The sequence below is a fragment of the Arachis hypogaea genome, chromosome 5 (assembly GCF_003086295.3).
Source record: "Arachis hypogaea cultivar Tifrunner chromosome 5, arahy.Tifrunner.gnm2.J5K5, whole genome shotgun sequence".
Classification (NCBI taxonomy): domain Eukaryota; kingdom Viridiplantae; phylum Streptophyta; class Magnoliopsida; order Fabales; family Fabaceae; genus Arachis; species Arachis hypogaea.
The window spans coordinates 14,867,297-14,893,460 of record NC_092040.1 but is presented as its reverse complement, the minus strand read 5'-3'; positions in this window follow the sequence as shown (position 1 = coordinate 14,893,460).

Sequence of the window (26,164 nt, the reverse complement as noted above, 5' to 3'; positions counted from 1 at the left end):
GTAAAACACATGCAGCAAATGAAATTGTTTTGAAAACAGTACAGTGCTAGCTGAGCTTGCTGTTGTGGTTGTGCCATCATGCATGTTAATAAGAACTAGTCTTATGTGATAAAGGCTTTTGAAGAAATTTTTAGAATATGCAACATGGTTTGTAGCTCTGGAATCTATGACCCATGAGTTATGATTAAAGACTAATAATGACATGATATACGAGATACCTTGGTTTGATGGGAGTGTGACGATTGAATTTTTGACGGTTTAGAATTTCTCAAATAAAATCTCGTCGAAGTATAGTTTCTAAACCAAGCAATAATCCTTTCGTACAAAAAGTTGTTTGTCACTAAAACAAACCCCTAAATTTATAAACTGAAGTATTCAAACCTCGGGTCGTTCTCCCTAGGAATTGTAATGAAGTGTCTTGTTATTGGTTTGAAATGTTTTGGGGTTTTGGATAAGAGACATGAAAGTAAATGGCAATGAAAATAAACTAACAACTATAAAAGGCTCTTGGCAAGGTATGAAAATTAGAAGTCCTATCCTAGTTATCCTTTTCAATTGTGATGAGAATTGTTCATTGCTACCACTTAGTCAACCCTTACTAAATAAAGGAAAGTCAAGTGGATGAATTGACTTGAGCCACAAGTTCTAGCCAACTCCCAAGGAAAGACTAGCTTTAATGCACTCCAAACCAATTAGCAATCTCTCCAATTATCAATCAACAAAGGACATTAGATAACTCAAGTGTTACTAATTACTCTACCTAGGCCAAGAGGAACAAAATCTATACTATATCTAGAAGAGGCATTTCAACAAACACATGAAAGGCAATAAAAGTAAACAACATAAATTGCAAGAATTAAAAAGAGATCTAACTACAAAGGCAAGAGATCAACAATAGAAAAGTAAAGAAGAACAACTATTATGAATTACCTCTTATTGAATTGGAAGAAAATGGAAGGAACAATAGTAGATCTACAACAAAGTATAAGAACAACATAAAGGAAATTACAATAAAAGAATGGAAGAAGAATGAATCTAACAACAAGGAATTGAGATGTAGAAGTAGAAGAAAGCAATGATTAAAACCTAGATCTAAGAACTAATCCTAATCCTAATCCTAATTCTAGAGAGAAGTGTGAACTTCTCTCTCTAGAAACTAATTCTAACTACTAAACTAAACTAATGGTAACTAACATGTGTTTCCCTCTTCACTCCTTGGGTTATAAAACCATGCTATTTCATTGAATAAATGTGGGTAAAAGGTCATAAAATCCCCTAAAATCAATACAAGATAAACCCTAAAAATGGGGTTTGTCAACCTCCCCACACTTAAACCTTAGCATGTCCTCATGCTAAACCAAGAATGAAATAAGGGTATGGCATTTATTCAATGGAAACTAACTAAATGCAATCTACCTATATGCAACTATCTAAATGAATGCAATTGCTTGGTCAAAATAAATTAACTCCCAAGAAGCATATATATAAGCACAAGGGTAAAAGGTATTAACAACCATGCCAAACCACAATTGAATTGAGCTATTAAATATTTTTACAAACTTGCATGAAAGGAGATGATCATTGGTGAAAACATGTAATTGAGCATCAAACCCTCACCGGATGTATTTGCACTCTATTCGCTCAAGTGTTTAGGGTTGATTCACTCAATTCTCTCCTAATCATGCTTTCTAAGATGTGTTTTTCTTCTAACAATCGACATATATTTCATGCATGCATACAAGTATCATGAGGTCTTTTCTTTAGGTTGTAATGGGGCTAGGGTCAAGGTAGGATGCATATTTAGTCAAGTGAGCTTGAAATTTGAATCTTTGATAAGCTTAAACTTCCCACCTAACCTATGACATCCTATACAATTAAGTTCTAATCTAACTACCCATTCCTCACTTTTTCACATACTCATGTATTCCTTTTTAATTTCACAACACCTATGCATTGATTTTATTGGACTATACTTTGATTTGGGGCATTTTGTCCCCTTTTTATTTCTTTCTTTTTCTTCATTTTCTTTCTTTTTCTATTTTTTTCTTTTTTTCTTTTCCATATTATTTTTCTTTTCTTTTTTTTCTTTTGTTTTTCTCATTTTTTTTTCTTCTATGTACAAGAACCTCAATGCATAAGGTTTTACATTTGATCAATACATGAGTATGTACCCAATTCCCAATATTTCCAATAATAATACAAAACTACCCTTTTATTCACCCAATGTCCCAAGGTTCCCACACTTGAATGATACTCACACACACTAGCCTAAACTAATCAAAGATCCAAATTAAGGATTTTTATTGTTTTTCGCTTTAGGGCTTGTAATGTGCTAAATTAAAGAACAAGTGAGTTAAGCGTAGGCTCAAATTGGCTAACAATGGAAGATAAAAGGTAGGCTATTTGGGTAAGTGAGCTCAATGAAATGATGGCCTCAATCATATAAATGCATGAATACACAAAATAATGGATATAAAGAATCAAACAAATCAAAGATTACAATCATAGAAAGAGAACAATTACACACAAGAAGGAAAATAAGTGGTTATAAGATGTAACCATGCAATTAGGCTCAAAACTCACTTGCTTGTGTTCTTAGCTCAAAAACATGATCCACAATATATATAATTCAAGCAAGTTCTATGAAAAGTTTTTTACTCAAATCAATTGAGGTGCCCTATAGATAGAAATCTTGAAAATTTTCGTTATTTTGACTAAGCTTATTGTGTATACATATGCAAAAATTAAGAGAATGCAAGTAAAAATCATAAAATCCTAGAATGAAATGTAAAAGTGTTGGGATTAGAAATTTATCACCCAAAATCGCCGACCGGTCAGACGACCTCCCCACACTTAAAAGTTTGCACCGTCCTCGGTGCACTCAAAGATGAGCAAGGGGGTACGACGACTCTCCGGATTGCTACGTGTTCTTAGTCTTGCTTCCGTTATTGCTTGTGGTGCATCATTTGTGAAAAACAAAAATATAACACCATAAGATGGGAAGACAAAAGCAAGGAAGCATAATTGTTGGAATGAGGTAAATCACTAGAATTGAGTGAGTGAATTAGTGTGACATTAATGACAAATAGGTGTGTGAATTCTAAATTGCGCGGTTTAGAACACACATTAGCATAGAAAGCTATGTAACCAAAGAAGCATGCACTTTACTCATTCTAGTATGCTTGAGATGCTTTAAATAAACTTGTAAGGTAAAACAAGCATTAAAGAAGCATGAAAGCATTCAAGTCAAACACATATGGATGCCTATGATCATAAAATACAATGCATTAAGGTAAATGCACAACATCATCCATCATCAAGAGGTTGCCTAATCACAAAATAAGGCTCAAATCACATGGTGGCCAAATCATGTAATTCAAGAAGAGTTACAAGCTCGAAGGCAATTCTCATCACTTGGTATTCTTAAAAGGTAAGCATGAAAACTCAAGACCAAGTAGCAAAATATAACCTCAATCATAGGATCCAACAAAGATTATCTAAGAACATTAATTCTAAATTAGCATTTGGGCAATAAGGGAGAAGCAATGCATAGTAAACGAAGTCAATAATCCAACACTTATGATGAAAAGAGAGAAAATAAAATGAAAACCATACTAAAACTAACAAAAATAAATGGTTATCCATGGTGTTAGGAAGTGTTGGATGAGGGATTGGAGGAGGGAAGAAGAAAGGAGAAGGAAAGAAAAGGAAAGAGGAGAAGAAAGGAAATGTGGTGTAGGAAGGGCATCCGCGCGCACGCACGCATGACGCGCTCGCGCGGATGGTTTATTTCGAGAGTGGCGCGTACGCGTCATGTGCGCGTACGCGCAAGTAGGGTTGTGCCTCAGGCCCAATTTCCGCACAGTGCGGGCCTAACTCTCGGGTTAATGCATGGAAGGTGGAACTTCTTAACCCACGCGTACGCGTGCATGGCGCGCTCACGTGGATGGTCGAAAATGCTCAATGTACGCGTACGCACGCAGTGCGCGTACGCGTGGATGGTGCTCTGTTTTTTCAAAATTTTTCTATGTTTTTGCACCAATCTAAGCATTCCAAACCTCCAAACAGCTACCAAAACACCATAAAACCTTATTTAACATATTAAACTACCAAATATACTCAACTAACTAAACAAATCATGAAATTAGACTAATTCTACCAAATATTTACAAAAGAGAAAATGAAAAGAAGTTACCATAGTGGGTTGTCTCCCACCTAGCACTTTTGTTTATTGTCCTTAAGTTGGACTTATGGGGAGCTTCTCTCACGGTGGCTTGTGCTTGTACTCATCTTGGAACTTCCACCAATGCTTGGACTTCCAATAAGCTCCATCATTCAAGATTAATATCTCCAAGCTTTGATGGAGTTCTTAACAAACCATGGGCTCCCAATGTTGATCCTCATGTGTTCCCGAATCCCATATTTTGTCTTCACACCCATCTCCAAGTTGATTATCATTAATCCATGTGGGTGGTGAGCAAGGTGAATTCTCAACAAATTGACCAAACATCCTTCTAGACCCATGTACTCTAGTTATACACCAACCTTTGCTATCAAGCTTTGAACATGTGACCATAGTGAACCTAGAATGATGCTTCCAACCACTAACCATCTCATTTTTACTCTTAAAGCCACAAATATATCTAAGTTGACCATCCGTTTCAAGCAAACCATATTCAAGGGGAATAATAAAGCTTGAGTATAAGGAATTTACCCACTTGAATGAGAGAGTGGATGGTGGTGGCTTGGGGAGAGGTATCTCTAATGTGCTTGCAAGCTCTACTCCCTTGTTTGCTTCTTTGTCAATCTCCACCTCTTTATAAACTTCTTCATTCTCAATCTTTTGTTCAACAATTTTATCTAAACCTTTTCCTTTACTCAAATAATAATAGGGAGGGTGAGAAAAAGTTACCTCCTCAACATTTTCAAATCCCACCGGAGAAGGTTCTTCATGCTCAAAGGATTCTTCACCACTAAGACTTGATGCTTGATCTTCATCACCAAGGGAACTCAATCCTTGCTCTATCCCATACAAGTCTTCATATGGAGTATGCCTTGGAAGGTGTGCACTTTCCTCCCTAGCATCAATTTCAATCATCTTGGAGGGGTTCTCTTCAACTCTATGTTCCCATGGAGGCTCCGCATCTCCTAAGTCTTCTACCACTTCTTCCTTGTCTTCAACAATTAAAGCTTCCTCCAATTGTTCCAATACAAAGCAACTTCCTTCATTTCCCATCGAAATTTTCAATCTCTCCTTCATGCCATATTATTCATTTGATTCTCCACATGTAGCCATGGGAGTTCCTTGAGTGTTCAAGCATTGGGAGGCTAATTGATTTGTTACCGCATCCAAGGCGGCCATAAAATTTTGCACATCCCTTTTCATCTCCTCATGTCCTTGAACAAGAACACCAAGGGTTTCATCCATTAGAGATTGGGGTGGATGGAAGGATTCATCATTTTGGGGGAAGGGTTCATAGTGGGAAGATGGTTCTTCTTGGTAGAGTTGTGGTGGTTCAATATTTTCTACCCTTTCCACTTGTTGCACAACACACTCCATGGTTGCTTGAAATTGATCCAATGCTTCCTTGAGATGATCCCTTGACTCTTGTTCCTCTTGGATGTCATGAGTAGGATCATAGGGCTCTTGGATTGAAGGACATAAGTGTTCTTCCATGGGAGGTTGTGGTGGAAAGTAGTATTCATCTTGTGGTTGGAAATTTTCATATGTTGGAGGTGATTCATCTTGGTAATAATATGGAAGGGGTGGCTCTTGAAAGTGGTGATGTTGGGATGGTGGTGGCTCTATGTGTGGTTCATATGGCTCAAAAGTTGGTTGGTGTGATGGATATGGATTAGGGTCATATGAAGGTGGTTGGTAGGAAGAGGCTTGTGAGTATGGTTGAGAATTATGTTGAGGGTATGGATCATAGGCATATGGTGGTGGTTCTTGAAAGTCACAAGTAGATTCACCATAGCCATTGGATTGGTATGCATCATAGTATGGCTCTTCTTCATAGTGCATTGGTGGGGGTTGTTGCCATGAAGATTGATCATATGCATATGGCTCCTCCCACCTTTGATTGTTCCATCCTTGATACATCTCTTCATTGTAACTCTCATCACCTACAACATAATTGTAATCATACTCATAGCCAAAATGAGAATCCATGATAGCAAGAGAAAAGAAAAATAAAATCAAATGAGAAACAAAGAGAACTAACAAAAACTAACAAAGAGACAAAAAGGCAAGCATATGCACAATATTCACATATATACAATAACCAATAACACAACACCATTGCAATTCCCCGGCAACGGCGCCATTTTGACGATTGGATTTTTGACGGTTTAGAATTTCTCAAATAAAATCTCGTCGAAGTATAGTTTCTAAACCAAGCAATAATCCTTTCGTACAAAAAGTTGTTTGTCACTAAAACAAACCCCTAAATTTATAAACCGAAGTATTCAAACCTCGGGTCGTTCTCCCTAGGAATTGTAATGAAGTGTCTTGTTATTGGTTTGAGTTGTTTTGGGGTTTTGGATAAGAGACATGAAAGTAAATGGCAATGAAAATAAACTAACAACTATAAAAGGCTCTTGGCAAGGTATGAAAATTAGAAGTCCTATCCTAGTTATCCTTTTCAATTGTGATGAGAATTGTTCATTGCTACCACTTAGTCAACCCTTACTAAATAAAGGAAAGTCAAGTGGATGAATTGACTTGAGCCACAAGTTCTAGCCAACTCCCAAGGAAAGACTAGCTTTAATGCACTCCAAACCAATTAGCAATCTCTCCAATTATCAATCAACAAAGGACATTAGATAACTCAAGTGTCACTAATTACTCTACCTAGGCTAAGAGGAACAAAATCTATACAATATCTAGAAGAGGCATTTCAACAAACACATGAAAGGCAATAAAAGTAAACAACATAAATTGCAAGAATTAAAAAGAGATCTAACTACAAAGGCAAGAGATCAACAATAGAAAAGTAAAGAAGAACAACTATTATGAATTACCTCTTATTGAATTGGAAGAAAATGGAAGGAACAATAGTAGATCTACAACAAAGTATAAGAACAACATAAAGGAAATTACAATAAAAGAATGGAAGAAGAATGAATCTAACAACAAGGAATTGAGATGTAGAAGTAGAAGAAAGCAAAGATTAAAACCTAGATCTAAGAACTAATCCTAATCCTAATCCTAATTCTAGAGAGAAGTGAGAGCTTCTCTCTCTAGAAACTAATTCTAACTACTAAACTAAACTAATGGTAACTAACATGTGTTTCCCTCTTCACTCCTTGGGTTAAATATCATTAGAAATGAGTTGGATTGGGCCCACAAGGCTTCTAAAATCGCTGGCCACGTTTTGCTTCAAGTGGACTAGGTGGCAGCAACGGCGTGTGCGCGTACTTTGCGCGTGCGCGCCACCATACTTGTAGCAACTATGGCAAATATTATATCGTTTCGAAGCCCCGGATGTTAGCTTTCTAACCCAACTGGAACCGCATCATTTGGACCTCTGTAGCTCAAGTTATGGTCGTTTGAGTGCGAAGAGGTCGGCTTGACAGCTTTCCGGTTCTTTCATTTCTTCATGAGTTCTCCAACTTTTCATGCTTCTTTCTTCATTCCCTTGATCCAATCTTTGCCTCCTAAACCTTAAATCACTTAACAAACATATCAAGGCATCTAATGGAATCAAGGTGAATTAAATTTATTCATTTTAAGACCTAAAAAGCATGTTTTCACTCTTAAGCACAATTAAAGGAGAGGTTATAAAACCATGCTATTTCATTGAATAAATGTGGGTAAAAGGTCATAAAATCCCCTAAAATCAATACAAGATAAACCCTAAAAATGGGGTTTGTCAGAGTGTGGTGGAAGTTATTTGGTTAAAGCTATGCTTGGGCTGTGAATCTTGTTGAAAGCCAGTAATGCTTCTTTCTACTCTGAGCTCAAATTGAAACCTGGTTTAGCATCACGTTCCTTCTGGTTTGGGTCATTATTCTCTGCATCTGCCTCCTCTACAACCAGATTATTGATTCATGAACCATTGCTCTTGTAATGTGGATGATATCCATATTTTTTATAACATGTATCAGTCGTATGATTGCTCTTGCCATAGTGTGAACACTGTTTAATTCCTTTTCCATTTCTCCCAGAAGCTCCTCTTCCTCTTCCATTTCTGCCTCATCCTCTGGGAGCAATGCTTGAGTTCTCAATTCTTTCATTCTTAGAGCTAAACAGCAGAGTTTTTCCATCTATGACATCATTCATGTGTATTTGCCTTTCTTATTGAAGTAGAGAAGAAAACACCATATCCACCTTAGGTAAGGGCTTCATCAGCATGATTTGAAACCTTATCGTTAAAAAATATTCATTCAGGCCCCTTGATAACCTCACTACATTTGACTCTTATTTATATGCCCTCATAATGCTAAACTCATAATTACAGCTCTCTATACACCTCGAACATGTTGGTATTAGCATGAGATTGTCTAACTCTTACCAAATTGCTTTCAACTTTGTGTAGTAACCCGTAACGGACAACTCTCCTTGCTTAATAGCAAATAATTCTTCCTATAACTTAGCTACTCAATAGACATCTCCTTGACCATATCTATGCTTTAATTCATTCCATATCTCTTTCGCTGAATTAATCCACACAACACTCTGAGCAATGTATGGGCTTAAGGATTGGTAGATCCAAGATACCACACAATTATTGCATCACTCCCAAGATTCAAGGGGTGCATTATCATCAGCTGGTCTCCTAATAGTTCCGTCAACGAATTTCTCATTGTTCTTGGACCTCAATGTCCTCCATATTGCTCTTTCCCATGTTTGCTAATTGTAAGTTCCAAGAACCATTGAAATCAAGGCTGAACCTGGACTCTCTCCAAAGTGAAGAAAATATGGATTTGTCAGATCCAACGCTAGGTTTAACTGATTCATGAGCTGCGAAAGTGCTTGAATGTCAACAGAGGAGAACGGATTTTCTTCAGAAGCCATGACGTTACTTAAATCAATGGAACTTTGAGATGGTGTAGATCCAGATCTTTCTCGTTGAATTTGTTGATCGGAGTCTTTGTTTCCACTGAATTGATGAGATTCGTGAAACAATCAAACTCTAATCAAGCTCTTTTGTGTAAATCCAAGATAGAAGGCAAGAAGATGCCAGAAGAAAGAACGATGGAGGGAAGAAGAAAAAGAATCGTAGAAAATTGCAGAAATCGCTTTGATTTTTCAAGAAAGAGGATTTGATCTTCGTTCTTCTCTTGAAACTTGATTCTAACCTTGTTCTCTGTCCATGCTCACCGCACCATGTTCATCAATTTGGTGAGTTCCAGAGAGCTAGAGAAGAAAAGCTACATGCAAAACACTATTGTGAAGAACCAGGACTGAAGAAAGGAGCTTCTAGTCACTATACTTCATTTTCTAGTGAATTCTCTTCTACAGAGTTTTTACATGTTAAGTATAAATAGTGCTTAGTTCTAGCTAATCTTCTAGAAAATGTACTCTAACGTACTCTGACTAACTTTTTATCTTCTGTGATAACTAATTTGCTCTAACTAAACTAACTATACAATTACTTAACTAGTACAAAATTGCTTCATCTTACCCAATATAAATATTAAGTTACTTTTGAATTATTACCATGAATTCTAGCATGATTTTTCAGAATTATGATATCCTCTTTGATTACTATCCCCTAGTTTTATTCATTTTTCTATTGCTTCTACTTAGTTATCCTTTAATATTCTGATCATGTGATATATCGCCTTTATCATATTTTTGTTCATTCTTCATAATTTTATTTTTGCGCTTGTTTTCTGCAATTTTACTTTTAACATGGATTTATGTCCTCTTACTTGATTCAAGCTCAAGACATTTGTTTTGTCTCCCAAAAATACCAAATTTTAATAATTAATTTTGCCTGCATCGTGAGTTTCAATAGTTCTATTTACTTTCTGTAAATCATTCTCGTAATATCATTTAAACCTTGAGTTTTTGCATTTTTGTTTGTCCTATGTTCATGCAATTTTGTCTACACTTCAAATTCTTAAAGTGATTTTAAATTTATGAAATTTTTATTTACATTGTATTTTAATTTTTTTTTTTTGTGATTAGCAAATTTATTAAAAAAATAAAATTTAAAAAAATAAAAAATAATTATAAAAATCAATTCTTATAAGATATAATAAACATAGATAAATAATATCCGAAATTGACTCGTATTTTGGTTTTTAATATGTGGTGACTCTTTTCTTTTTTTAATTTTAATCCTAAGAATTTTTTGAAAAAGAATCCAAAGATATCTGGAAGAAAAAAAGGACCTGAGCAGAGGGAGCGGATCATGTCTTAACGCCTTAACGGGTTCTCATGGCGTTACCCAACTGCCACAAAGCCATTGAAATTGAAATCTTATTATTTGGTCTTTTTCTCATCAAACTTGTCATTTGTCACGGGCAGGCATATAAACAATTCGGTCAACATTTTCTACCCACACAACACATTAACATCATCCTCTCTTTTCTCTATCCAAACAATCCATCTACCCACATACATACCATATGCACATCATTGCCACAAAAACAAAATAGATTATATATGCATATCACTATACTATTATACTGACAATAGATAAATAAATAGAAAATAATACTCTACAAAAAGAATATCAATATATTCGAAAGATTTTAAAATAGTCCGGTATACCTTTAGTTTTTAAATAAGTTAAAATTTCTCATTCGTTATCTAATCTTTTAATGATCTATAAAGTTATAATTACACATTTTGTAATTTTTCAAATTTCGATATAAAACTCAATAAACCATTTTTAGCTTGCCTTTTTATCTATGAATCCACCATTACATATGTAACTATAAGAGTCTATGACTTGTGAAAACAAAAAATACCACTATATATATTATCAGTTTCATTAAAATTATCTTAAAATAATTTAATCTCTAAGAATACATTTATATATTAATCATTTTAGAAAAAAAAAATTACCATTCAAATAATCTTGAATAAACATCTAATCCGCCTATCTAAAAAAATAAAAGATAAACTATACTTTTTGTCTCTAACTTTTATAATTTTTTTCAAAAATATTCTAAATAACATTTAATTTCATTCAATTTTGTACTTAATATTCTTTTTATTTTGTTAAACTGAAATAAAATTAAATATTAAGAATAATTTAAAAAAATTACAAACGTTGGAAATAAAAAATATAATAACAAATAAAAATAAAATTATTTTAGGATAAAAAATGACTAATATATCTCAAAAGATGAATAAATGAATAATTATGATTTTTTATCATTTATTTTTAGTTAAAGACAACCAAACCTTGCAAAAAGAAATGAAGACTGCTTAAAAATTTACTGAATAATTTTTTTTTTATTTTCTACGATATTTTTTGATCCAGTAAATTAAGTATTAATTTGTTGTAATTAGAGTTTGATTCAAAGATTTATTGTTAATGAATGCATCATCACTATATATAAAAAATAAAATTAAAATTTTGACACTTATTAGAATTATCTACTGGATTAATTCAAATGTTAATTTACTGAACAATCTTACTGGATCAAAATCACCTACAATAAAAGCCTACCTACAATTCCGACCAGATATTAAAAAACATTATATTGAAACGGGACAAGTGAGAATTGACGCATCGAATGTTAATGTAGTGGAAATGCAAAACACAATGACAAAGGCCATAGGGTTACCAATGGTTTCTTAATGTTTTGGTGTCACAAACCGACAACTCGCCGCTAAAATGTTCATGTCCTTTTCCCTCACAATCTCAATATGCTGTGCCCCATGAACAACGCTTCTTCCTTCTCCAAATTAAGTTGGATTCTCTGAACTAGCACTTCAACTTTCAGTTACATGGGAATTCTAGATATACACATGCTTGGTCTTCCCAAACCCATTTTCAACCAAAATGTAATGAATTATAAGTTTATAACCTCTGGGCCCAAATAAATGTTTAATATTAATAATGCGCATAAATTATTAAATAATTAGGAAAATCTTAGTTTCAGATAATTAAAAATTTATTTTTATTAATTAGTAGATATTTTCTAATTTTTTAAAATTATTTCAAACAAAATAAAATTTTAAAATAGACACTTTCCTAAAATTAGAGACTATATTTACGTGATTAATTTTATGGTAACAAACTGCAAACATCAAGATAAGAACAATAGTACTGTTTTCCAAATAATATAATAATAACAGTAATAATATGAAATCGCAATCAGTTGGCCTATGAATGTTCACGTCTTGTGTTTCTTTTTATAAATACTATAACCGTGAATCAAATTAATAACCATTCTTTTATATTTCAGCTTGATGTTGTTGACGAAATGTTGACATGGAATATGATGAAATGCCATGTGTTACGGATATATTATTATGTCACGTGTCACTTTTACGTCCCATTAATAATAAGTAAAATTGTAAAAATCAGATTGGTTAATAAATCAATAAAGTTATTAGTTTATTAATTCGACCGGAGTTAACTAGAGTTCAATAGATTTAATTAAATATTAAATAAAATTATTAAAAATTTATATATATTTTTAAATAAATAAATTCAATAATTTTTAATTTAATAAAATTTAAAATTTCATGATACATAATAAATTATCAATTAATATTAGGAGTTTATAAACAATTTTAAACATCAAAGTTCATAACTAAAAACAATCAAAACACACATTGTGACATATACATAATGTCCTACTATCAAAAGAAATATTAACAAACAAGTTTTTAACTAATCAAAAGCGCAACTCATCACAAACTATAATCATCATTAAGTGTTTAAATATCTCTATCATAAATAGGTAATCCAAAGTCTTCAGAAGTATCACAAAAAAATGCTGTATTTAAAGAATCAATCACAACAACAACAGTCGTATCCACATCTATCTTCACATCTCTTCCATCTAATAATATAGAATAAAAAAACAAAAAGAAACCAAAAGTTTTGTCCGACAATCACACTTTAAAATCAACAAAAATAGCAATTCAGAATCTGAGAATCATTATAATCAACTCTAGTTTTGTAAATCCCGCGAATTAATAAATAATTAACTAATAAACTAATTATTATTCAAAGAAATTAGAAAATTAAATTTTTATAATCTAGAGGAGTAGAAATATTAAAAATATGAAATTTGACAACACTAATTTTAAAGATTTTGACCTAAAACTGGGCCAACAAGACGAACCAGTTAAATTGGGCCCAAGGCCCAATCTATAAAACCATTATACGAGCCTTCTCCACCTTCCTTATTGAGCATACATTGAAGGAGAGGGAGTTAACGCCGAAAACAAACTAACTGGTGCACGAAATTGTAAATCACACTTTTCACAACTCGTACCACTAACCAGCAAGTGCACTGGGTCGTCCAAGTAATACCTTACGTGAGTAAGGGTCGAATCCCACGGAGATTGTTGGCTTGAAGCAAGCTATAGTTATCTTGTTGATCTTAGTCAGGATGCCAATAGGGTTCTTTCGTTTTAATTGTAAAAAGTCAAATGGCATAAAATAAATACTTATTGTGCAATAATGGAGAATATGTTGGAGTTTTGGAGATGCTTTGTCTTCTGAATTCCTGTAACATAATGCTTCCTCACTTTCAAAAGTGCAAAGTTCCTTCCATGGCAAGCTGTATGTAGGGCGTCACCGTTGTCAATGGCTACTTCCCATCCTCTCAGTGAAAATGGTCCAAATGCTCTGTCACAGCACGACTAATCATCTGTTGGTTCTCGATCATGTCGGAATAAGATCCATTGATCCTTTTGCGTCTATCACTACACCCAACAATCGCGAGTTTGAAGTTCGTCACAACCATTAAATCCTTGAATCCTACTCGGAATACCACAAACAAGGTTTAGACTTTCCGGATTCTCATGAATGCCGCCATCAATTCTAGCTTATACCACGAAGATTCTGATTAGGAATCTAAGAGATATTCGTTCAATCTAATGTAGAACGGAGGTGGTTGTCAGACACACGTTCATAGATTGAGGAAGGTGATGAGTGTCATGCATCATCACCTTCTTCATAGTGAGGCGCGAATGAACATCTTAGATAGGAACAAGCATGTTTGAATGGGAAACAGAAATAATTGCATTAATTCATCGAGACGCTGCAGAGCTCCTCACCCCCAATAATGGAGTTTAGAGACTCATGCCATCAAAGAGTATAAAATTCAGATCTAAAAATATCATGAGATACAAAATAAGTCTCTAAAAGTTGTTTAAATACTAAACTAGTAACCTAGGTTTACAGAAAATGAGTAAACTAAGATAATTGATGCAGAAATCCACTTCTGGGGCCCACTTGTGGGGCTGAGACTTAAGCTTCTCACGTGCCTGGGCTGTTTCTGAAGTTAAACGCCAGGTTGTAACCTGTTTCTGGCGTTGAACTCCAACTTGCAACCTGTTTCTGGCGCTAAACGCCAGACTGCAACATGGAACTGGCGTTGAACGCCATTTTACGTTGTCTATCTTCGCGCAAAGTATAGACTATTATATATTGCTGGAAAGCCCTGGATGTCTAATTTCTAGCACAATTGAGAGCGCACCAATTGGACTCCTGCAGCTCCAAAAAATCCAATCCGAGTGCAGGGAGGTCAAAATCCAACAGCATCAGCAGTCCTTTTTCAGCCTAAATAAGATTTTTGCCTAGCTCCCTCAATTTCAGCCAGAAAATACCTGAAATTACAAAAAAATACACAAACTCATATTAAAGTCCAGAAATATGAATTTTTCCTAAAAATTAATAAAATTATACTAAAAACTAACTAAAATATACTAAAATCTACATGAAATTACCCCAAAAAAGCATATAAAATATCCGCTCATCACAACACCAAACTTAAATTGTTGCTTGTCCTCAAGCAACTAGATAAATAAAAGAGGATAAAAAGAAATCAAGAAGCAATAATATCTCAGAGTTTTAAGTGAAGCTCAGATTCTAATTAGATGAGCGGGGCTAGTAGCTTTTTGCTTCCAAACAGTTTTGGCATCTCACGTTATTCTTTGAAATTCAGAATGATTGGCATCCATAGGAACTCAGAATTCAGATAGTATTATTGATTCTCCTAGTTTAGTATGTTGATTCTTGAACACAGCTACTTTATGAGTCTTGGCTGTGGCCCTAAGCACTTTGTTTTCCAGTATTACCACCGGATACATAAATGTCACAGACACATAACTGGGTGAACCTTTTCAGATTGTGACTTAGCTTTGCTCAAGTCCCCAATTAGAGGTGTCCAAAGTTCTTAAGCACAATCTTTTGCTTTGGATCACGACTTTAACCACTCAGTTTCAAGCTTTTCACTTGGATCTGCATGCCACAAGCACATGGTTAGGGACAGCTTGATTTAGCCGCTTAAGCCTGGATTTATTTCCTTGGACCCTCCTATCCATTGATGCTCAAAGCCTTGGATCCTTTTCACCCTTGCCTTTTGGTTTAAAGGGCTATTGGATTTTTCTACCTCTTTTGCTTTTTTTTTTCACAAGCTTGTTTTTCACTGCTTTTTCTTGCTTCAAGAATCAATTTCATGATTTTTCAGATCATCAATAACGTTTCTCTTGTTCATCATTCGTTCAAGAGCCAACAATTTTAACATTCATAAAATTCAATATAAAAAATATGCACTGTTCAGGCATTCATTTAGAAGACAAAAAGTTTTTCCACCACATATAACTAATTAGAATTTTCCTTATTAAGAACTCGAAAAAATATTGCCTCTTTATTCTAAAAATCTACTATTTTATTCATGTTTGATGATGATGAGAAAAATAAATTATAGCTTAATTGGAGATAAAATCAAAATAGAGATACTAATTACTACTACTAATATATAACTTCTAAGGTAAATTCACAATAAGAACAGTTATCACAGAGTTAGGGAAAAGATTAGGACTCAACAACCTGGATTTTGGGAAGTGGATGCTCCTTTAATCTGTGGGGTGCTTGGCCCTTCAAGAGACAGCTTCTGACGCTTCAGTTCCCTCAAGTCATGCCCTTGCTTCTCTTGTTCCCTAAGCAATTTGCAAATCATGCTATTTTGATTATTTTGTTCTTCCTTTATTTGGTCCATAGCTTCTTGCAACTTGGAAATAGATGCCTCAAGATGCTCCCAGTATTCAAATTGAGGGATTTCTGGGAGGAATTCCTGTGCTCTCCTCTTGATGGGGTCATCCTGCAACTGTTGTTTTTCCATTGATATTTTAGTGATTGGCCGCTCAACTGAGATATTCTCAGTTATTCCCATCCTCACTCCAGCATCTTTACAGAGCATAGAAATTAAGCTCGGATAAGCCAATTTGGCATCTTTGGAGTTCTTGTTTGCTATTTTGTAAAGTTCACACGAGATTAGTTGATGAACTTCTACTTCTCTTCCCAACATGATGCAGTGAATCATCACTGCTCTTTTAACAGTGACTTCAGAACGGTTGCTAGTGGAAAATATAGAACACCCAATGAAGTCCAGCCAGCCTCTGGCGACTGGTTTGAGATCTTCTCTCTTGAGTTGAATTGGGATGCCAGTGGTGCTGGTGGTCCACCTGGCTCCAGGGATGCATATATCCTCTAGAATCTTGTCCAGGCCCTTGTTTGTTCTCATCATTCTTCTATTAAAGGAGTCTGGGTCATCTTTCTGCTGAGGCAGCTTAAAGATCTCCCTAATTTTGTCAGGGTGGATGTGAACAATCTTTCCTCTAACCAAGGTCCGATAGTCATAGAGAGCAGTTCCAGATATTCTCTGCCTGTCTGTTTGCCACAGATTAGCATAGAACTTCTGAACCATATTCCTTCCTACTTTTGTTTCAGGATTAGCTAGGATTTCCCAGTTCCTGTTTCAAATTTGCTCTTGGATCTCCGGATATTCATCTTTTTTCAGATCAAATTTGACTTCCAAGATCACTGATCTTAGACCCATTATTTTGTAGTAATGGTCTGAATGTTCTTTGGTTAAGAACATCCCTTGATTCCAAAGTGGTTTTGGAATACTTTCTTTCTTGCCTCTTGGAGTGGGTTGTTTTCCTTTAGGAGCCATGATCTTAGTGGGTATGGTTTAGTGATCACGGATAAACACACCAAACTTAGAGGTTTGCTTGTCCTCAAGTAAAAGAAAAGAAAGGAGAGGGATAGAAGGAGAGCTAGTGTTGAATGGTGGATGAGAGGAGGGAGGCCGAATATGGATTTAAAGGGAGGGGGTGGGTTTTCGAAAATATTGAAGAAAGATAAGATAGAAGATATGATTTATAAAAGATAAATATGATAAGAAAAAGATATAATTTAAAATTAAAAAGTTGTGAATGATATTTGAAAAAGATAAATCTGAATTTTTATTTTGAAAAAGATTTTACAAGATAACTGAGTTTTGAAAAAATTGAAAAAGAGTTGGATTGGATTGGAAAAAGATTTGTATTTATGAATTAAGATACATTTGATATTTTCAAAAAAGGTTTTTTTTTTAGAAATTAGGATTAAAATTTTTGGAATTAAATGATGAGAATTTGTAACATGTCTATGCAAGAAATCATGAATTGAAATGTAGAAAATTAAAAAATGTGAAGTAAAAACGAATTTTACCTCCTCCCCACCATCCTGGTGTTAAACGCCCAAACGCTGCATGTTTTGGGCGTTTAACGCCCATGTGCAGCTTCTCCTGGGCGTTCAACGCCCAGCTATTGCTTGTTTCTGGCGTTGAACGCCAGGAAGTTCTTTGTCACTGGACATTTTTCTGAACGCCCAGGACGCTGTAAATCTAGCGTTGAACACCCAGAAGGTGCTTCTTTCTGGCGTTCAACGCCCAGAAGATGCTCCTTTTTGGCGTTTAACGCCCAGATGGCTATTCTTACTGGCATTGAACGCCCAGTAGGTGCTTCTTTTGGGCGTTCAATGCCCAAAACAGCTTTTACTGGCTTTTTCGCACCAGTGAGCTTCCATTTTTGCTGTTTTATCCTCTGAATCCTTCTGTAACTCTGTGAACTTAAGCAGTTGCTATTTTACCTTGAAGATACTTGACATATACCTGTAAAAATCAATTAATTAACAAATAAGCTTTGTAAATGGCTGGGTTGCCTCCCAGCAAGCGCTTCTTTATTGTCTTTAGCTGGACTATTACTGAGCTTTAGTTAAGTCTCAGTTTTGAGCATTCTTGCTCAAAATTGCTTTCAAGATAATGTTTGACTCTTTGTCCATTAATAATGAACTTTTTGTTAGAATCATTATCCTGGAGCTCTACGTATCCATATGGTGACACACTTGTAATCACATATGGTCTTCTCCACCAGGACTTCAATTTCCCGGGGAATAATCTGAGCCTAGAATTAAATAGCAGAACTTTCTGCCCTGGCTCAAAGACTCTGGATGACAATTTCTTATCATACCATCTTTTTGCTTTCTCTTTGTAAATTTTTGCATTCTCAAAAGCATTGAGTCTAAATTCCTCTAGCTTATTTAACTGGAGCAATCATTTTTCTCCAGCTAACTTGGCATCAAGGTTTAGGAATCTGGTTGCCCAGTAGGCCTTATGTTCCAGTTCCACTGGCAAGTGACATGCCTTTCCATACACAAGCTGGTATGGAGAGGTCCCTATAGGGGTCTTGAATGCTGTTTTGTATGCCCACAGAACATCATCCAAGCTTCTTGCCCAATCCCTTCTACGGTTAATCACAGTCCGTTCCAGGATTCATTTAAGTTCTCTATTAGAGACTTCAGCTTGCCCATTTGTCTGTGGATGATATGGAGTGGCCACCCTGTGGCTAACTCCGTATCGAACAAAAGCAGGGTAAAGCTGTTTATTGCAGAAATGAGTGCCCCCATCACTGATTAATACTCTAGGGGTACCAAATCTGCTGAAGATGTGTTTCTGAAGGAATTTTAGCACTGTCTTAGTGTCATTAGTGGGTGTTGCAATAGCTTCCACCCATTTGGATACATAATTTACTACCACCAGAATATAAGTGTTTGAGTATGGTGGTGGAAAAGGCCCCATGAAGTCAATACCCCATACATCAAACAACTCAATCTCCAAGATCCCTTGTTGAGGCATGGCATAACTGTGAGGCAGATTGCCAGATCTTTGGCAACTGTCACAGTTAAGTACAAACACTCGGGAGTCTTTATAGAGAGTAGGCTAGTAGAAGCCGCATTGGAGGACTCTTGTGGTTGTTCGCTCACTTCCAAAATGTCCTCCATACTGTGATCCATGGCAGTGCCAGAGGATCTTCTGTGCTTCTTCTTTAGGCACACATCTATGGATTACTCCGTCTGCACATCTCTTGAAGAGATATGGTTCATCCCAAAGATAGTACTTTGCATCTGTGATCAATTTCTTTGATTGCTGCCTACTGTACTCTTTGGGTATGAACCTCACTACCTTGTAGTTTGGAATGTTTGCAAACCATGGCACTTCCTGGATGGCAAAGAGTTGCTCATCTGAAAAGTTTTCAGAGATCTCAGTAAGAGGGAGGGACGCCCCTTCTACTAGTTCTATTCGTGACAGGTGATCTGCTACTTGGTTCTCTGTCCCTTTTTTGTCTCTTATTTCTATATCAAACTCTTGCAGAAGTAACACCCATCTGATGAGTCCGGGTTTTGAATCCTGCTTTGTGAGTAGATAATTAAGAGCAGCAAGGTCAGTGTACACAATCACTTTTGATCCTACTAAATAGGATCTAAACTTGTCAATGGCATAAACCACTGCAAGTAGCTCTTTTTCTTTGGTTGTATAGTTCTTCTGTGCGTCATTTAAAACACGACTGGCATAGTAAATGATGTGCAGAAGCTTGTCATGCCTTTGTCCCAACACTGCACCAATGGCATAGTCACTGGTATCACACATCAGTTCAAAAGGTAATGTCCAGTCTGGTGCAGAGATGACTGGTGCTGTAACCAGCTTAGCTTTTAGAGTCTCAAACGCCTGCAAACACTCCTTATCAAAGATAAATGGCATCTCAGTAGCTAGCAGATTACTTAGAGGTTTGGCGATTTTTGAAAAATCCTTTATAAACCTCCTATAAAATCCTGTATGCCCCAGAAAGCTTCTGATTGCCTTAACATTGGCTGGTGGTGATAATTTTTCAATTACCTCTACCTTAGCTTGACCCACTTCTATTCCCTTGTTCGAAATTTTGTATCCAAGGACAATTCCTTCAGTCACCATAAAGTGACATTTCTCCTAGTTTAAAACCAGGTTAGTCTCTTTGCACTTCTTTAGAACAAGTGCTAGATGGTCAAGACAGGAGCTGAATGATTCTCCAAATACTGAAAAGTCATCCATGAAGACTTCCAGAAATTTTTTCACCATATCAGAGAAAATTGAGAGCATGCACCTTTGAAAGGTTGCAGGTGCATTGCACAGACCAAATGGCATCCTTCTGTATGCAAATACTCCAGATGGACATGTGAATGCTGTTTTCTCTTGATCTTGGGGATCGACTGCAATTTGATTATAACCTGAATATCCATCCAGGAAGCAGTAGTATTCATGACCTGCTAGTCTTTCTAGCATCTGGTCGATGAATGGTAAAGAAAAATGATCCTTTCTGGTAGCTGTATTGAGCCTTTTGTAATCAATACACATACCCCACCCTATAACTATTCTTTTAGGAACTAGTTCATTTTTCATTATGAACCACTGTCATGCCACCCTTCTTAGGGACGACTTGGACAAGGCTTACCCAGGGGCTATCAGAAATAGGATAAATAATCCCAGCCTCTAGTAATTTAGTGACCACCTTCTGCACCACCTCCTTTATGGCTGGATTCAGCCGCCTTTGTGGTTGAACCACTGGCTTAGCATCACCCTCCAATAAGATCTTGTGCATGCATCTGGCTGGGCTAATGCCCTTAAGATCACTGATGGACCACCCAAGAGCTGTCCTGTGTGTCTTTAGCACTTGAATTAGTGCTTCCTCTTCCTGTGGCTCTAAGGTAGAGCTTATGATTACAGGAAAGGTATCACCTTCTCCCAGAAATGCATATTTCAGGGATGGTGGTAATGGTTTGAGCTCGGGTTTAGGAGGTTTCTCCTCTTCCTGAGGGATTTTTAGAGGTTCTATTATTCTCTCTGTTTCCTCCAGATCAGGCTGAACATCTTTAAAGATATCCTCCAGTTCTGATTCGAGACTCTCAGTCATATTGATCTCTTTTACCAGAGAGTCAATAATATCAATGCTCATGCAGTCATTTGGAGTGTCTGGATGCTCCATAGCTTTGACAACATTCAACTTGAACTCATCTTCATTGACTCTCAGGGTTACTTCCCCTTTTTGGAAGTCAATAAGGGTTCGGCCAGTTGCTAGGAAAGGTCTTCAGAGAATGAAAGTTGCACTCTTGTGCTCCTCCATTTTCAGCACCACAAAGTCAGTAGGAAAGGAAAATGGCCCAACCTTGACAATCATGTCTTCAATCACGCCTGATGGGTATTTAATGGAGCCATCAGCAAGTTGGAGACATATCCGGGTTGGTTTGACTTCTTCAGTCAAACCAAGCTTTTTGATAGTAGATGCAAGTATTAGGTTGATACTTGCCTCAAGATCACATAGAGCTTGCTTGGTACAAGTACCCTCTAATGTGCATGGTATCATAAAGCTTCCGGAATCTTTGAGCTTCTCAGGTAAGCTTTTCATAATGACTGCACTGCATTCTTCAGTGAGATAAACTTTTTCAATTTCCCTCCAATCCTTCTTATGACTTAAGATCTCTTTCATGAACTTAGCATAAGAGGGTATTTGCTCAAGTGCCTCTGCAAACGGAATCTTTATTTCAAGAGTCTTGAGATAGTCTGCAAAGCGGGCAAATTGCTTATCCTATTGCACTTGGCGGAGTTTCTGAGGATAAGGCATTTTGACTTTGTATTCCTCAACCTTAGTTGCTGCAGGTTTATTGCCTACAGATGTGGGTTGAGAAGCCTTTTTAGATGGGTTATTATCAGTACTTGTATGTGTCTGATCCCCCACTGGCATTTGAATGCCAGGGGTGGAAGCTGGAGTGGCGTTAGACGCTAACTCCTTACTTGTTTCTGGCATCTGAACGCCAGAGCTGTGCTCTCTTTGGGTGTTCAACGCCAAATCCTTGCTTGTTTCTGGCATTGAACGCCAGGACTGAGCATGGTTTGGGCGTTCAACGCCAGCTTTCCACCCATTCTCTGGCGTTTGAGCGCTAGAATTATTCTTCTCTGGGCTCTTACTGTCCTCAAAGGGATTTTGGTTAGTTTGCTCATTTCTTGGCTTCCTACTATCTTGAAGTGAGGTATTTAATATTTTCCTACTTCTTAATTGAACTGCTTGGCACTCTTCTGTTATTCATTTTGATAACTGCTGTTCTGTTTGCTTCAACTATACTTCCATATTCATATTATCCATTCTTGTTTCTTATAGTATTTCCTTGAATTCGGCTAGCTGTTTTGTTAGAAAATCCAGCTACAGATTGAATTCAGTAACTTGTTCTATAGGACTCAGTTCAGCAGTTACTGTTTTAGCCTCTTCTTTCATGGAAGGTTCACTGCTTAGGTACAGATGCTGATTTCTGGCAACTGTATCAATGAGCTCTTGAGCTTCTTCTATTGTCTTTTTCATGTATATAGATCCACCAGCTGAGTGGTCTAGAGAAATCTGAGCTCTTTCTGTAAGTCCATAGTAGAAGATGTCTAACTGTACCCACTCTGAAAACATTTTAGAGGGGCATTTTCTTAGCATCTCTCTGTATCTCTCCCAAGCATCATAAAGAGATTCATTATCTCCTTGTTTGAAGCCTTGGATGCTCAGCCTTAGCTATGTCATCCGTTTTGGAGGAAAATAGTGATTCATGAATTTTTCTGACAGCTGTTTCCATGTCTTTATGCTGTCCTTAGGTTGGTTATTTAACCACCTCTTAGCTTGGTCTTTTACAGCAAATGGGAATAGTAATAGCCTATAGACATCCTGATCTACCTCCTTATCATGTATTGTGTCAGCAATTTATAAAATCTGTGCCAGAAACTCTGTAGGTTCTTCCTGTGGAAGACCAGAATACTTACAACTTTGCTGCACCATGATGATGAGCTGAGGATTCAACTCAAAACTACTGACTCCGATGGAGGGTATACAGATACTACTCCCATATGAAGCAGTAGTGGGGTCAGCATATGACCCCAGAGTCCTTTTGAACTGTTCATTTCCACTTAGGTCCATGCTGGAGTAAAGAAGGTAATGTAGATTTAAATTTTATTTATTTTATTATATATATAAAAAAAGATTAATTTCTGAAATAGCAAAATAAAATAAAATAAAAACTAAAATAATAAATAAATAGAAATAAATTTCTGAAAAAAAATCAAAATAAAAATAAAAATAAAAATTATTATTATTATTATTATTATTATTATTGAAAACTTTCGAAAAAAAGAGGAGAGAGAAAGTAGTTAGGATATTTTTGAAATTGAAATCTGAATTTTTATATAAAAAAATTCAAAATTGTGGCTTAAAAATAGTTAGAGAAGATATTTTTTTTTGAATTTTGAATTTTATGATGAAAGAGAAAAACACACAAAAGACACAAGACTTAAAATTTTTAGATCTAATCCTTATTGTTTTCGAAAATTTTGGAGGAAAAACACCAAAGAACACCAAACTTAAAAATTTTAAGATCAAAACACAAAGAAGACTCAAGAACACTTTGAAGATTCACAAGAACAATAAGAACAAAAGAAAGAACACCAAAGTTAAAATTTTTAGAAAACTTCAATAAAAGTTTCGAAAATTATAAAAAGATTAACAATAAAACACCAAACTTAAAGTTTGGCACAAGATTCAATCAAAGAAAAATTATTTTTGAAAAAGATTTTAAAAAGAAGATACCCAATTATCAAGAACATAGACCAACGCTCTAGCCAATTGGGCAATAAAGGTAACACTTATTTTGAAGAGGTATATATATATATATATTAGAAGACTAATGCTTTGGAAAAGAACAAGAAAAACAAGAAAAGACACAGAACAAGAAAAACTAAAAATCAAACAAGAAAAATAAACAAGAACAACTTGAAGATCAAAGAACACAAATTCAAAAATTTAAAAGGAAAATATAAAATATGCAATTGACACCAAACTCAGAACAAGACACTAACTCACGAAAAATTAAAAATTGATAAGGAAAAGTAATATTTTTGAAAAATTTTTGAAGAGAAATTAAAGGACTCAAATTTAATGACTCTATAGCATCAATACTCTATTCCTAATCTAAGCAACAAAATAAACCTTTAGTTTTTCAAACTCAAACAATCCCCGGCAACGGCGCCAAAAACTTGGTGCACGAAATTGTAAATCACACTTTTCACAACTCGTACCACTAACCAGCAAGTGCACTGGGTCGTCCAAGTAATACCTTACGTGAGTAAGGGTCGAATCCCACGGAGATTGTTGGCTTGAAGCAAGCTATAGTTATCTTGTTGATCTTAGTCAGGATGCCAATAGGGTTCTTTCGTTTTAATTGTAAAAAGTCAAAGGGCATAAAATAAATACTTATTGTGCAATAATGGAGAATATGTTGGAGATTTGGAGATGCTTTGTCTTCTGAATTCCTGCAACGTAATGCTTCCTCAGTTTCAAAAGTGCAAAGTTCCTTCCATGGCAAGCTGTATGTAGGGCGTCACCGTTGTCAATGGGCAGTTAGGAATGAAGTCCGGGTGATTAAGCTTGAGGAATTAATGTTTGGAAGCTTGGAGCTTGTGAAAGGAGAGGTTTTTGAGGTGTCTAAGCTTAGGGAGGAATCGGCCAAGGTATGGTCTTGGTTTCTCATAGTTAATGTTTAATGTCATGTGAAAACTTAGGCTAGAAGACCATAAGATAGGAATGAACTGAATGAATTATTGATGGATTATGTATATGGTATATGATGTGTGTATAAAGGATAAATGAATTTGTATGTGTTGGATTTTGACTTCGATGAGTATAATATGATTGTTGATCTGTTGAGAATTGAAGGTGAGTTTGCGAAATTGAATTGAATGGATTGGCTGAGAGATGTGTGGTTTGATTTTGAAATGATTTGATATTGAAAATAATTTGGATGGATGAGAAGGGTTTAGTTTGATGGTTGGGACCCTTGAAGGGTGGCAGAAGTTTGAGTTTTAGAGGAGATGCTGTTGAAAATTTTATAAAAGTTAGAAGCTTCATTTGAAGTGATTATTTAGAAATAATTGGTTTAATGAATATATTTTTAGGTTAGATTTATTTAGAAAAGAATGAATTATGTTTTGAGTTTAAATTATTGATGAACGAAATGGGATGTGTGATAATGAGGAATGGTGATGGTAATAATAATGAATTTGAGACCCAATGAAATATGAACAGGTATGAATTGATGATGATAATGAATTAAAAAGTATGTGACTTGCTAAATTGAGATAAATTGTTGACCCTCTATACGTAAGAAGTGACCGAGCACTTTAACTCCACGGGTCCTATGGATGAGCTTGGGATTTTTCCCAAGGTTATTTTTGTGCTTGGGGGAGGGACTGTCCATGGTTAGCTACTAGGACATGTCGGGCTGGCTATGTAACCAACAGATAATATTATTAGCCATAGGTAAGGCATACATCACATGCATTTGTATGTTTTTCTTGAGTGTGCATTGTTCTGGTTTGCTTCACTACTTAACTCTACTTATTTGCTACTTGTTCTACATAATGTAATTGTACCTCTATCTATGTTTTCTTCATTTGATCTGTATGTGTATGCTTCAGAGAGACCCTCTATTGGCAGAGAGTGAATGAGGGTTGTTCTACCGGTGATTTGAAAGTTTAGAATTGACAGAATGGTACAGAGTTAGAATAGGGCTGGGATCCTTTAGTTAGATTACCGATATTATTGGTTTAGAGTATATTTTAAGATTAATCTGAGTGTCGAAGTTCTAGAAATTTCTCTGACTTTTCTGGGACCTTTTATATTAACTATGCGGGCACCTTTACCATGCTGAGAAGCCCTCGGTTCTCATTTGATACATATTTCTGTTGTTTCTCAGATGCAGGTCGAGAGGTACCTCATTGAGCGCCTGGAGATTATCCATACAAGAGAAGACCTGTCTTTTGGCTGTTATATTTTGTAGGTTATGTATATATGTAT